The sequence below is a fragment of the Etheostoma spectabile genome, chromosome 12 (assembly GCF_008692095.1).
Source record: "Etheostoma spectabile isolate EspeVRDwgs_2016 chromosome 12, UIUC_Espe_1.0, whole genome shotgun sequence".
NCBI lineage: Eukaryota > Metazoa > Chordata > Actinopteri > Perciformes > Percidae > Etheostoma > Etheostoma spectabile.
In genome coordinates this window covers 29,837,828-29,849,420 of record NC_045744.1, presented here as the reverse complement: position 1 = coordinate 29,849,420, position 11,593 = coordinate 29,837,828, and the positions used below count along the sequence as shown (strand labels likewise).

The 11,593-nt window shown below is 39.2% G+C and overlaps 1 long non-coding RNA gene across 1 annotated transcript in view; it reads left to right on the top strand.

Moving 5' to 3' along the window:
• The window catches only part of LOC116699190 (uncharacterized), an 18,067-nt gene that overhangs the window by 6,446 nt on the left and 28 nt on the right, over window positions 1-11,593 (top strand). The window contains exons 2-3 of the long non-coding RNA XR_004334389.1: window positions 4,675-4,682; window positions 9,009-9,106. This is a non-coding gene — a long non-coding RNA (uncharacterized LOC116699190). The remainder of the gene's footprint in view (window positions 1-4,674; window positions 4,683-9,008; window positions 9,107-11,593) is intronic.

Here is an 11,593-nt window from a genome sequence, read left to right as displayed (position 1 = left end):
ATTAATCGAGTCGGTCGCAGCTAAACAAGCACTTTTATGAACGTAAACCAAGCTGGACAATTATCTTGTTAACTGCCATTGTAGCTTGTTTCTGCCGACTGCAGCAATCTCGTTTAATATCAAGTCAAAGGAAAATATGTCCTCATAGTGTTTTATTGTATCTGATTCTCAAGAGCTGTTGCAGAAAACAAGCCTTAAGCAACAAAGCAAAGCTGTCAGCAGTCAGAACATTCAACATTATGAAATATGAGACTTTCTATCTTGAATATTACTTTCTATCTTGAAATATAGGATTATAAGGACTTTCTATCTTGAAATATTAGGACTATAAGGACTTTCTATCTTGAAATATTATGACTTTCTATCTTGAAGTATTAGGATTTTTATCTGAATATTAGGCTTTTCTATCTTAAATATTAGGACTTACTATCTTGAAATATTGGAATATAGGACTTTCTATCTTGAAATATTAGGACTTTTATCTTGAAGTATTAGGATTTTTATCTTGAATATTAGGACTTTCTATCTTGAAACATTCCCTCTGAGTGTAGTGGAGTGGAGTATGAAGTAGCAGCAGGGGTGGGTCTAGGATCAGACCTTGGGGGGGCTCAGCCTTAATGAGAACAGCTCTAGGTCTAGTGTCCCCGTTTAAGTTTTACAAAAGTAAAAACATTACTTGTTTGGAGGTAAATACGCTTCGGAGCTGAAAATGTCCCCGGATTTTGTCTGAGAAATCTGGTCACCAATTAAAAGGGAATGAACGCGTGGGATGGACATATTGAAATGCATTTGACGTTGAGATCAAAACAATTATGACTATCACAATTATTTGATTGGTACTTTTCTGTTCATGTTTAAAGCAAGGGTAACTTTGGTAAACTGTTGGTTGTTGTTTGCTTGTTTGTTTCACTGTTCCATAATTAGAAAGGTGGTTCTTCTAAGAATACCACCATCTTCAACAAATGTCAGGAATACCCCGTGTTCATTGCAAAACGGAAAAAATGGTTTGCAATACTAAAAATACTGCATCCTCACAAAGAGCATTATTTTTTGATAGCTTTCACATAAAGCGTCTGGTTTATGTTGTATGATTTATAGTAGAAGATCAGAAGGCGTGTGCAGGAGTGAAGAAGGCATGCACAGATGAAGGACATCATACCACAATAGTTGTTGTTTTGTAAAACCTGACCAACAAGTGAAAAGATCAGGTACTGTATGTTAATGTCTTAGGTTTTTGTATGATGCAAATTAAACACCTGTAATCCGATCCGCAGGCACAGTGCCACTCATGATTGTTATGTGTTGTCTTTTTTTAACCTGTGTTCAAGGGTTCCTAGACTTTCTCGACTACATTTTACTTTAATTATTAATTACCTCTGTGTATTAATCTCTTTCAGATAAAAGGAAAGAGTTTGAAAATTATGACTGAAGACCACTGTGGAATTGGCCTTATCAGGGAAGAAGCATTACTGATTCCAGAAAAGAGGAAGCAATACAGACTTCAAATGGTAGTGTTGGGATTTAAATGTTATGTGCTTAAACATTGTGTGTGATTTGCATTTATGCATTCAAGCTACAAAGGTAAAAGCGTTAATTCAGCAATAATGAGACATGTTAGTCATGCATTGAGTTGTTGTTATAAGTATAGTTGTGTGTTGGTTGCATTAAGTTGTTTTGCAATACTTTTGTTTTATGATATAAAATATCTGTATATTTTTGTTATATCCCTCTCCTAAATGTGTTTAAAATTGATGGATAGGGTGCTGCCTGTGTCTGGTTCCAGTCTCTTTCACCCCCACTGATCTTTCCTGAACTGAGGGTCATAAACCCACAGTCACATTCCAATTGAAAGATAACGAAAAGGCACACACACACACACACCACTGTGCCAAGAGACCCCACCCTTTGTGAATAAGACCAGGGGGTCCAGGAGCAGAGAGTCAGACAAATTTGGGGAAGAGCCGGGTTAGGTTGACTCTGTATTTGTCTCTAGATATCCTATGTAATAAAATGGATTAACACATCCACATCTGAGATTTTTGACTACTAAGTGACCGAACCCTGAAATGGAGCAGGATTTAGCTCCAACATAGGTAATAAACTATTATCAACTAATATCCATCTATCAACAGTAAATATTTTATTCCTTTGGAAGTTGTTCTTAGGTACATTTTGAATACAAAACGTGCAGTAAGGAGAGATGCCACACAATCCTTCCTGCTGCTGTCAGACTTTATAATCAACACTGCTCCAGTAGACAACACGCACCCTATATGACATTTACTCATGTGCACATCAATTACACCTTATTGTGCAATATCATTAACTCCTTTGTACAATACTTTGAATACAGTGTTATTAAACATTCTGTCTGTATACTTCACTTTTTAACTGCTTTATTCTGTTATTTTTACCGATGTGTTTGTCATTGCACTTTCCCTTTGCTGCAATATCACTGAAAATGTCCCCACTGTGGGACTAATTAAGGATCTTTATCTTATTTAAATGTTTTTATTTTAGTATTTTCAGGTTTTTCAAATGCCGTATGACCAAGTGGACATGTGGGACAAGCGAAAACCGCCATATTCCCAGGCATTACTTTGCCAAATCATCTGTGGTAAGTTAACAAAATCTTAAAAAAAATGGGAGTAGGAAGTAAAGAGAGGGTAGCATAAAATGCACCTTTGGTATCAAAAGTAAATACTTTTTAAATCATTGTGATTACCATGAAACTTGATGTTGGCCCTTTCACAGAGAAAGGTTATGTCAAATTTATTGGACGATGTATAACATGCTCTTTAAGCTTTCATTTAAAAAGTGATCTAAATACATTGTCAAATGGCGCTTTAACAGCGTTGAGGCTAGATAGGATACAGCTTACGGTGGAAACAGCACCAAAACGAGTCGTTGAGTTCAGAAACAGATTTGAATTAAAACTCTAGAGGAACAAAAACGTTGAAAGTATAACAAATACTTCATATATTAGTCTAGATTCAGCAGGAGTTTTGCGTAACTTTTGGCTGTAGCTTATCCCTTCTTGTAAACAGGCCACCTTAAAAGGCTGAATTGAAGCTTCTGAGGAAAATTTTGCAGATAATTTAACTACAATATGTTAACATTTGACTTGCCATATTCTACTTAATGAAACCAGTCTTCTATTCACATCTGCAAAAAAAAAGACTTATGTTACAGTTATTACCAACTACTTCTTAAAAACAAGGGAGAAAAACATAATATTTCCATGCATTAAAAGATACATCTTTGAATAACGCCACTTAACCCAAATCCTTTGTTTTTGCCACAGCAGCAGCACAGAGGAATCCTGCTTTCCTGAGTCCAAGAGAGTAGGCCATCAAGGACTTCCCCGACTGGCAACAGACTGGAGAAGAGGCAGTAGCAGAGAAACCCTTTTTTAGCTACTGAATTAATTGACATTATGATAGACAGTGGACAATATAGTGTGAGAATAGTTTTTGTTTCCAACATTACACTGCTGTCGAAAGCAGGGATACACAGCTCACGAGTGTGTATCAAAGACAGAAATAGTGTATATTTCAGTGACTCTACAGATTAAGGAAATTAATGAATTTTCTTAATAAATAAATAAAGTTGTTCTAGGCTCAATTGTTCGTGTCTTGGGTTCAATAACATCATCATAGCCCATTGGCATTTCTTAACTGACTCGAGACTGATGGGTATCACCTGGACACAGCCAATAAGAAGACACACCCACAAATAGAGAAAACAGCTAAGCCATTGCACACCGTTTCCAGGAAACGTGCGTGCCCATCTTTGTCTGAGGGAGGTACAGTGGCAGACTTTAAAACAAAACAAACACTGGTTTAAGCTTGTGATGGTGTTTTGTACATTAGCCCTTAGTACAGACCAAAGTAGGTATAATTATCTCGAAATATGGCTACATAATTCAAAAGTCCACCCACCACTGACCCTTTTTATACAGCCACTTTTTTGCCTCATAAAGGCGAAAAACAGGATTGATGTGTCTTGAGCTTACTGTGACATTCTGCCGCCATCATGTGCTGTAGCAGGGGGCTGACACACAATCATACAGTTTGATAAAGTACTTACTGGACTTTAACTTATCATTGCACCTACAATAATGTAGTTTACTCAATTTTACTCATTACGTCATCCGTTCATTCATTTGCGTTTTTCCTGCATTCACCGTGTGTGATTGTGTGTGTGCGCGTCAGTCACAGGGGAAACGGAGCAGCAACCCGTATATGTATGTATATTGCGGAGAGAGAGCAGCTGCATGTTGCTGAAACATCTAAACGTCGTGCCAGTGAGAAAACGAAAAACTACACATACAGTGGGGTTCGAAAGTTTGGCCCCCTGCCGAGTTTACAGTCTGCACCTCCCCTTTGAAAGCGATACCTGACAGTGTTTTAAATGCCCAGACCATCTGACCTCGCCCAACAATCAGCACCATGGGTTCTTCTAAGCAATGTCTAGAAACTGAAACTGAAAATAGTTGACAATATCCCAATATCCGTTGGAATGTAATGGAGAAATGTCAGTCATCAGGAACAGTGGAAATTAAAGCAAGATCTGAAGACCAAGAAAAATATCAAACAGAACAGCTCGCAGGAGTGTGAAGGAAGCAGTCAAAATCCACATTTGACTGCACGATCAATCCGAATGACCTGGCAGACACTGGAGTTGTGGATACCATTCAACTATAAAGAGAGACTTTTACTAACATGGTCTTCATGGAGAGTCATCAGAAAAAACCTCTTTCACACGTTTCAGCATTTGAAGTTTGCAAATGACCATATAGAAATGCCTGATGCATTGTGAAAAAAGTTCTGTGGACTGGTTAAAATAGAACTTTTTGGCCAGAATGAGCAAAGGTACTTTGGAGAAGAGCATAGAATTTAATGAAAAGGACCTCTTCCAACTGTTAAGCATGGGGGTGGATCAATCATGCTTTGGGGTTTATTTCAGCAGTGGCACAGGGAAAATTTCACGGTAAAAGGAAAAATGGATTCAATAAAATTTCAGCAAATTTTGGACGCTACCTTGAAAAAGCTGAAGTAAAGAGAGGATGGCTTACGAATGGATATGATCCTAACACACCTCAAAATCCATGGTGGATTACATCAAGAGCGTAACTGAAGGTTTTGCCATGGCCTTTACAATCTCCTGACCTCAACATAATTGAAAATCTATGGATAGACCTTAAATAGCAGTGCGTGTCAGACAGCCCAGAAATCTCAAAGAACGGAAGACTCAAGAAGAGATCAAAAGACTCTGGCTGGCAACAATAACTTGCCAAGGGGCATACAAGTAACAAGGGATGCCATTTTTTTTGTTTCTGTTATTTTGAAATGTAAATGATGGAAATAAAATTTAACTTTTTGTGACATATAATTCGGTCTAACTATCATTTGATGCCTTTTGGAGATTTTTTTTCATCTTTCTTGGCTTCTTTATGCACATTAATATTATAATACATTTTTTACCCGGCCCAAACTTTCAAACCCCACTGTATCCCCACGTTTTTGTTTACATCGCTAATACCTCGTGGAGACTTCTGTGTCTTACTGGGCAAACATTACCTTAAGTTATACAACTTAACTTTCAGAACTACAAGTTTCAATCGAGATTGAGTTATGTATAGGCTTATATGTATATATAAATCATGGCCAGTCTGACAGCCCCATTCCTCAATTAAGATGGGTGCCAAAGAAAGCAGGGTATGCTTTATGTGCAGGAGATAGGTACAACAACTGTAAAGTTATATACCAGCATGGCTTATAATAAATGAAAATATTTAAATATTTCTGAACACAGCTGGGAAGAGGGGTAACATACTCAAACAACTTTCTCAGACAAATTTACCTTGAACAAACCCAGTGTCCTTGCAGCTACTTCTGGTATTTCAAGTTGAACACATAGTAGGCTACTTACAAAAACTGCAGCAAGCCCTGTGATGAAGGTTTTTGGATGCCTTTACAGATAACCTGGCTTTCGATGCTGATCATCCAATGTTCCAATGTGATTCTATCACCAACAAGTGATGCAGACAACAAGAAATATGGATTCAAGGGACTTTATGATGAAAGAAGTTCACAGAAAAAGCCACCACTTTTAAATTTATTTGTCCATAAACTCCCTAAAACCATTTTACTTAAAAAAGTAAACAAAATGGTAAAATAGCAACCCACCTTAGTTAGATCTTACAACAAATCAAATGTTCAAGCCAGTTTATGTTATGTCAGTAATGGGGTTCAACAGAAAGCTAACTTTTGTCCACAAGTTCCTAAATGAGAGTAGGCCTAACGTATGCTAGTGTCTGCACGTACTTTGACTCAATCCTTTCGGTAATAAAAGTCAATAAAAGTTAATCCAACACAAATCACATTAGCATATGCAGATTTTTCAAGATTATATTTACCTTGTTAAGAAAGCCACGGAGACAGGAGGGTGAGGAAGTGCTGCGCAGTTGACGAGAGACGGCGAGGAGAGCAGCCGGTGAAACATGTGCTCCATCCAGTTTGGTGCGGTCAGTTTAAGAGTCCGGATGAAAAGGAATTCTTATCTTTTGTTATTGTGTCCTAGAACTCAATAAAGGCTGAAGTGTGTTAGAATTTAAATGTTATATGTGCTTAAACATTGTGTGTGATTTGCATTTATTTTAAGCTAAAAGGTAAAAGCATTATTTCAGCATAAATGAAGACATGTTGGTCATGCATTAAGTTTTGTTCATAGTATATCGTTTATTTTTGTTGTTTGTTATATTCGATGTTTTGCAATACTTCTGTTTTAATATATAAACATGTTCTCTACATTTTGTATAATCCAGCTCTACAAATGTGTCAGAAGTGAATTGATGAGTTAGAGAGACACACCTGTCTCTGGTTCCGGTCCCTCTTTATGGCCCCTGATCTTTTGCTTTGCCATCTGAACTGAGGGTCAATAACTCAGTCACATTCCAACTGAAAGATAACGAATAAGCACACAGACACACCACTTTGATCTAGAGACCCACCCTTTGTGAATAAGACTGGGGGTCCAAGATCCAGAGAGACGACAATTTGGGGGAGAGCCGTGTTAGTTGACTATGTATTTGTCTCTAGGATATCCTATGTAATTAATGGATTCACCATCCACATCGAGATTTTGTTACTAATTGAATGAACCCTGAGAATGGGAGTATTTAGCTCCAAGTGTAGGCTTATTTTTAATTTCATTTACTTTTAGATTTTGCTCAGATGAACTATAAAAAATACTGTATTATACCGTAAGATTAGAGGTAGCTTGCTGTAAAAATAAATAAATACTGCTTCTTACTGTAATTTTATAGGAGCTTGCCGTTAATATTTTTTTCCTCAAGACACTCTGAATTTACAATATCACTATTAATGGAAAACGGTACATTACTGTGCAAAATTCCAGTATTTTTAACCAGCATTGTTACAGTGTATGTGTATCACTGGATAATTATGGATCATCGCAAAGTAGTTTTGTTTGGTGCTGCTGCTGTTTGTATTTGCGGAGATTTGGGGTTCATGACACCCTCTAAAACCGTTATCAAACATATATACGCAGGGGTGCACATACCTTTTCAGTGAGTTACTCAGGTGAGTACCAGGAAGAGTGTTTGGTACTCACTCTTATGCAGCGTAGTCTTATAAGTGCAGTCTTCCCCACTGTCCTCTTCAGTGTCGTCCCCCACTGTCCGTTCGTGTCGTCACCAACTGTCCCTCTGCAGTTCGTCGTCCCACTGTCCTGTTAAGCTTCCTGCAGGGTAGATGGTGAAGACTGCTGCAGATGCACGTCCCTTCCTGGGTTGAGTCTCCGATCAGCGTCTCCGCCACAGGTCTGTGGTCTGCTTTGACAGGTGGCCTGTTTCACAAAGGAGATCCCATTTCTTTACATTGCTTCTCAGTGCAGCAGCTTTTTTTGCTCCACCTTTTTATAATAAAACTGCAGCAGCTGGACCACAGAGCGATTAAATGTCTCACAGTAAGGAACGTTGCAATCAGCTGATTTTACGCAATTCTCCAACGGTGTGCGCTGCACAGAATGTGCACAGGAAGTCTCCAACCGCAGCACGTTGCCGGTGTTTTGGCACAACGCCGTTGTAGATTCCGACGTTGACAGCTGCCCCGTCTGTGCACACAGGGACTCAGGCTTCGTTGTCAGTCATCTGAGCCTGTGTCCTGGAAAAGTCTCAGAAGTCCGTCTGTTACGGCCTGCGCGGTTTGGTCAGCACCCAATTCAATCAATCCAATAAAGAGTCCGAGGTAAACTCTCCGTTGCTGGCACACACACGATGTAAACAATTTCCTGCTCATTTTTTGTGTGTCCTCAGATCCATCAAAAAGTAAACCCCCAAAATTCAGCAGACTGCAACCTGGCTCGTAACTCCCCTCTGAGGTTGGGAGCGATGCTCTGCGTGATCCTGCGCCCCGTCACGGAATGATATGCACCTCCGACATTTTACTCCTAACCGCTTCAGTAAAGGAATATCCTCAGAATAGGAAGACTGGGACGTGCGTGTTAGCTTATGGAAGGCAACCAGAAAAATAGTAAACAGAGCTTGCCGCTGTTCTTCATTCAGCTTGTCTCACCATCTGACAGTGGTCGACTGGACATTTTGTCTCGGCTAGCTTGTTTATTAGCAACGGCTTGCGCCAGATTCATGTGTTCCTTACTCTTTTCATGTTGTCAAATTAAGAATGGTGAAATCTTTCAGCCTTGATAAAACGCACCTGTTTTGTCTGCTAGATGTGGATTTGAGCGGCAAATCTTGCACCACATCTCAGCACGCTCATCGTTAGCTTCCAGCCGTGCACATCTTGGAGCACTTTTCCAAAAAAAACCTTTTTCTTCGGCTCTGGCTCCTTGGCGTTTCTTGTAGGTGGCGGAACGCCAAGAAGAAGCTGCTTAACGTCTGTTGCTTTGTGGACATCTCTGACCGTAGTTGCAAGCAACATGTCATGTTTAGGTAGATGAGAAGATCAGTCGAGTACGCAAAGGCGCGTAGGAACACAAGTGGCATTACGCATTCCTGATTTTTGACGCGCATGCGTACTTGCGTACCAGTTATGTGCACCCCTGCATATAAGCACACATTGTGGCTTTACGACTAGAGGTCCAGCGGTACTTCAGACTGGACACGGAGCAGTTTGACAACGTGCGGTCCAAGTGGGTCCGCTCATCATGATGAATAGCACCAATTCTGCCGTGCAATATGTCCTGCTGAGCATCTGGCTATTTGCCTGCGTTCTTCCACATGGGACTCCTATGCACTATTCTGCCAGCTATCACATGGGAGTGAGCAACTGTCCAACATTGACCCCAGGTCTGCAGGGTGATTTGGGAATCTATGGTGGAAGAGTACATGCCAGCGCCCACCACAGAGGATTAGCTGAGTATTGCAAAGGGGTTGTTCACCAGCGTGGGCTTTTCCCAACTGCCTTGGATCCATGATGGGAAACATGTGGTGATTAAGTCTCCTGACAATTCAGGGTACATGTACAGTGGTGTGAAAAAGTGTTTGCCCCCTTCCTCATTTCCTGTCCTTTGCATGTTTTTCACACTTAGTGTTTTGGACATCAACCAATTTAAACAATAGTCAAGGACACACAAGTAAACAAAAATGCAATTTGTAAATGAAGGTGTTTATTATTAAAGGTGAAAAAACTCCAAACCATCATGGCCCTGTGTGAAAAAGTGATTGCCCCCTAAACTAATAACTGGTTGGGCCACCCTTAGCAGCAACAACTGCAACCAAGCGTTTGCGATAAACGTGCAATGAGGCTTTTACAGTGTCCTGAGAATTTTGGCCCACTCATCTTTGCAGAATTGTCCTAATTCAGTTACATTAGAGGGTTTTCGAGCATGAACAGTCTTTTTAAGGTCATACCACAACATCTCAATAGGATTCAGGTCAGGACTTAGGCTAGGCCACTCCAAAGTCTCATTGTGTTTTTCTTCAGCCATTCGGTGGTGGACTTGCTGGTGTGTTTAGGATCATGTCCTGCGCAGAACCCAAGTTCGTTTCAGCTTGAGTACACGAACAGATGGTCGGAATTCTCCTTCGGATCTCTTGGTAGACAGCAGATTCATAGTTCCTTTTATCACGGCAAGGTCCTCAGTAGTTTTTATTGTATCTGATTCTCAATGAGCTGTTGCAGAAACAAGCCTTAAGCAACAAAGCAAAAGCTGTCAGCAGTTCAGTAAACATTACAACATTATGAAATATTGAGACTTTCTATCTTGAAATATTAAGACTTTCTATCTTGAAATATTAGGATTATAAGGACTTTCTATCTTGAAATATTAGGACTATAAGGACTTTCTATCTTGAAATATTATGACTTTCTATCTTGAAGTATTAGGATTTTTTATCTTGAAATATTAGGACTTTCTATCTTGAAATATTAGGACTTACTATCTTGAAATATTAGGAATATAAGGACTTTCTATCTTGAAATATTAGGACTTTTTATCTTGAAGTATTAGGATTTTTTATCTTGAAATATTAGGACTTTCTATCTTGAAACATTCCCCTCTGAGGTGTAGTGGAGTGGAGTATGAAGTAGCAGCAGGGGTGGGTCTAGGATCAGACCTTGGGGGGGCTCAGCCCTTAATGAGAACAGCTCTAGGTCTAGTGTCCCCGTTTTAAGTTTTACAAAAGTAAAAACATTACTTGTTTTGGAGGTAAATACGCTTCGGAGCTGAAAATGTCCCCGGATTTTGTCTGAGAAATCTGGTCACCTTAATTAAAAGGGAATGAACGCGTTGGATGGACATATTGAAATGCATTTGACGTTGAGATCAAAACAATTATGACTATCACAATTAATTTGATTGGTACTTTTCTGTTTCATGTTTAAAGCAAGGGTAACTTTGGTAAACTGTTGGTTGTTGTGTTTGCTTGTTTGTTTCACTAGTTATCCATAATTAGAAAGGTGGTTCTTGCTAAGAATACCACCATCTTCAACAAAATGTCAGGAATACCCCGTGTTCATTGCAAAACTGAAAAAATGGTTTGCAATACTAAAAATACTGCATCCTCACAAAAGAGCATTATTTTTTTGATAGCTTTCACATAAAGCGTCTGGTTTTATGTTGGTATGATGTATAGTAGAAGATCAGAAGGCGTGTGCAGGAGTGAGAGAAGGCAATGCACAGATGAAGGACATCATACCACAATAGTTGTTGTTTGTATAAACCTGACCAACAAGTGAAAAGAGTCAGGTACTGTATGTTAATGTCATATTAGGTTTTTGTATGATGCAAATTAAACACCTGTAATCCGAATCCGCAGGCACAGTGCCACTCATGATTGTTATGTGTTGTCTTTTTTTTAACCTGTGTTCAAGGGTTCCTAGACTTTCTCGACTACATTTTACTTTAATTATTAATTACCTCTGTGTATTAATCTCTTTCAGATAAAAGGAAAGAGTTTGAAAATTATGACTTGAAGACCACTGTGGAATTGGCCTTATCAGGGGAAGAAGCATTACTGATTCCAGAAAAGAGGAAGCAATACAGACTTCAAAATGGGTAGTGTTGGGATTTAAAATGTTATGTGCTTAAACATTGTGTGTGATTT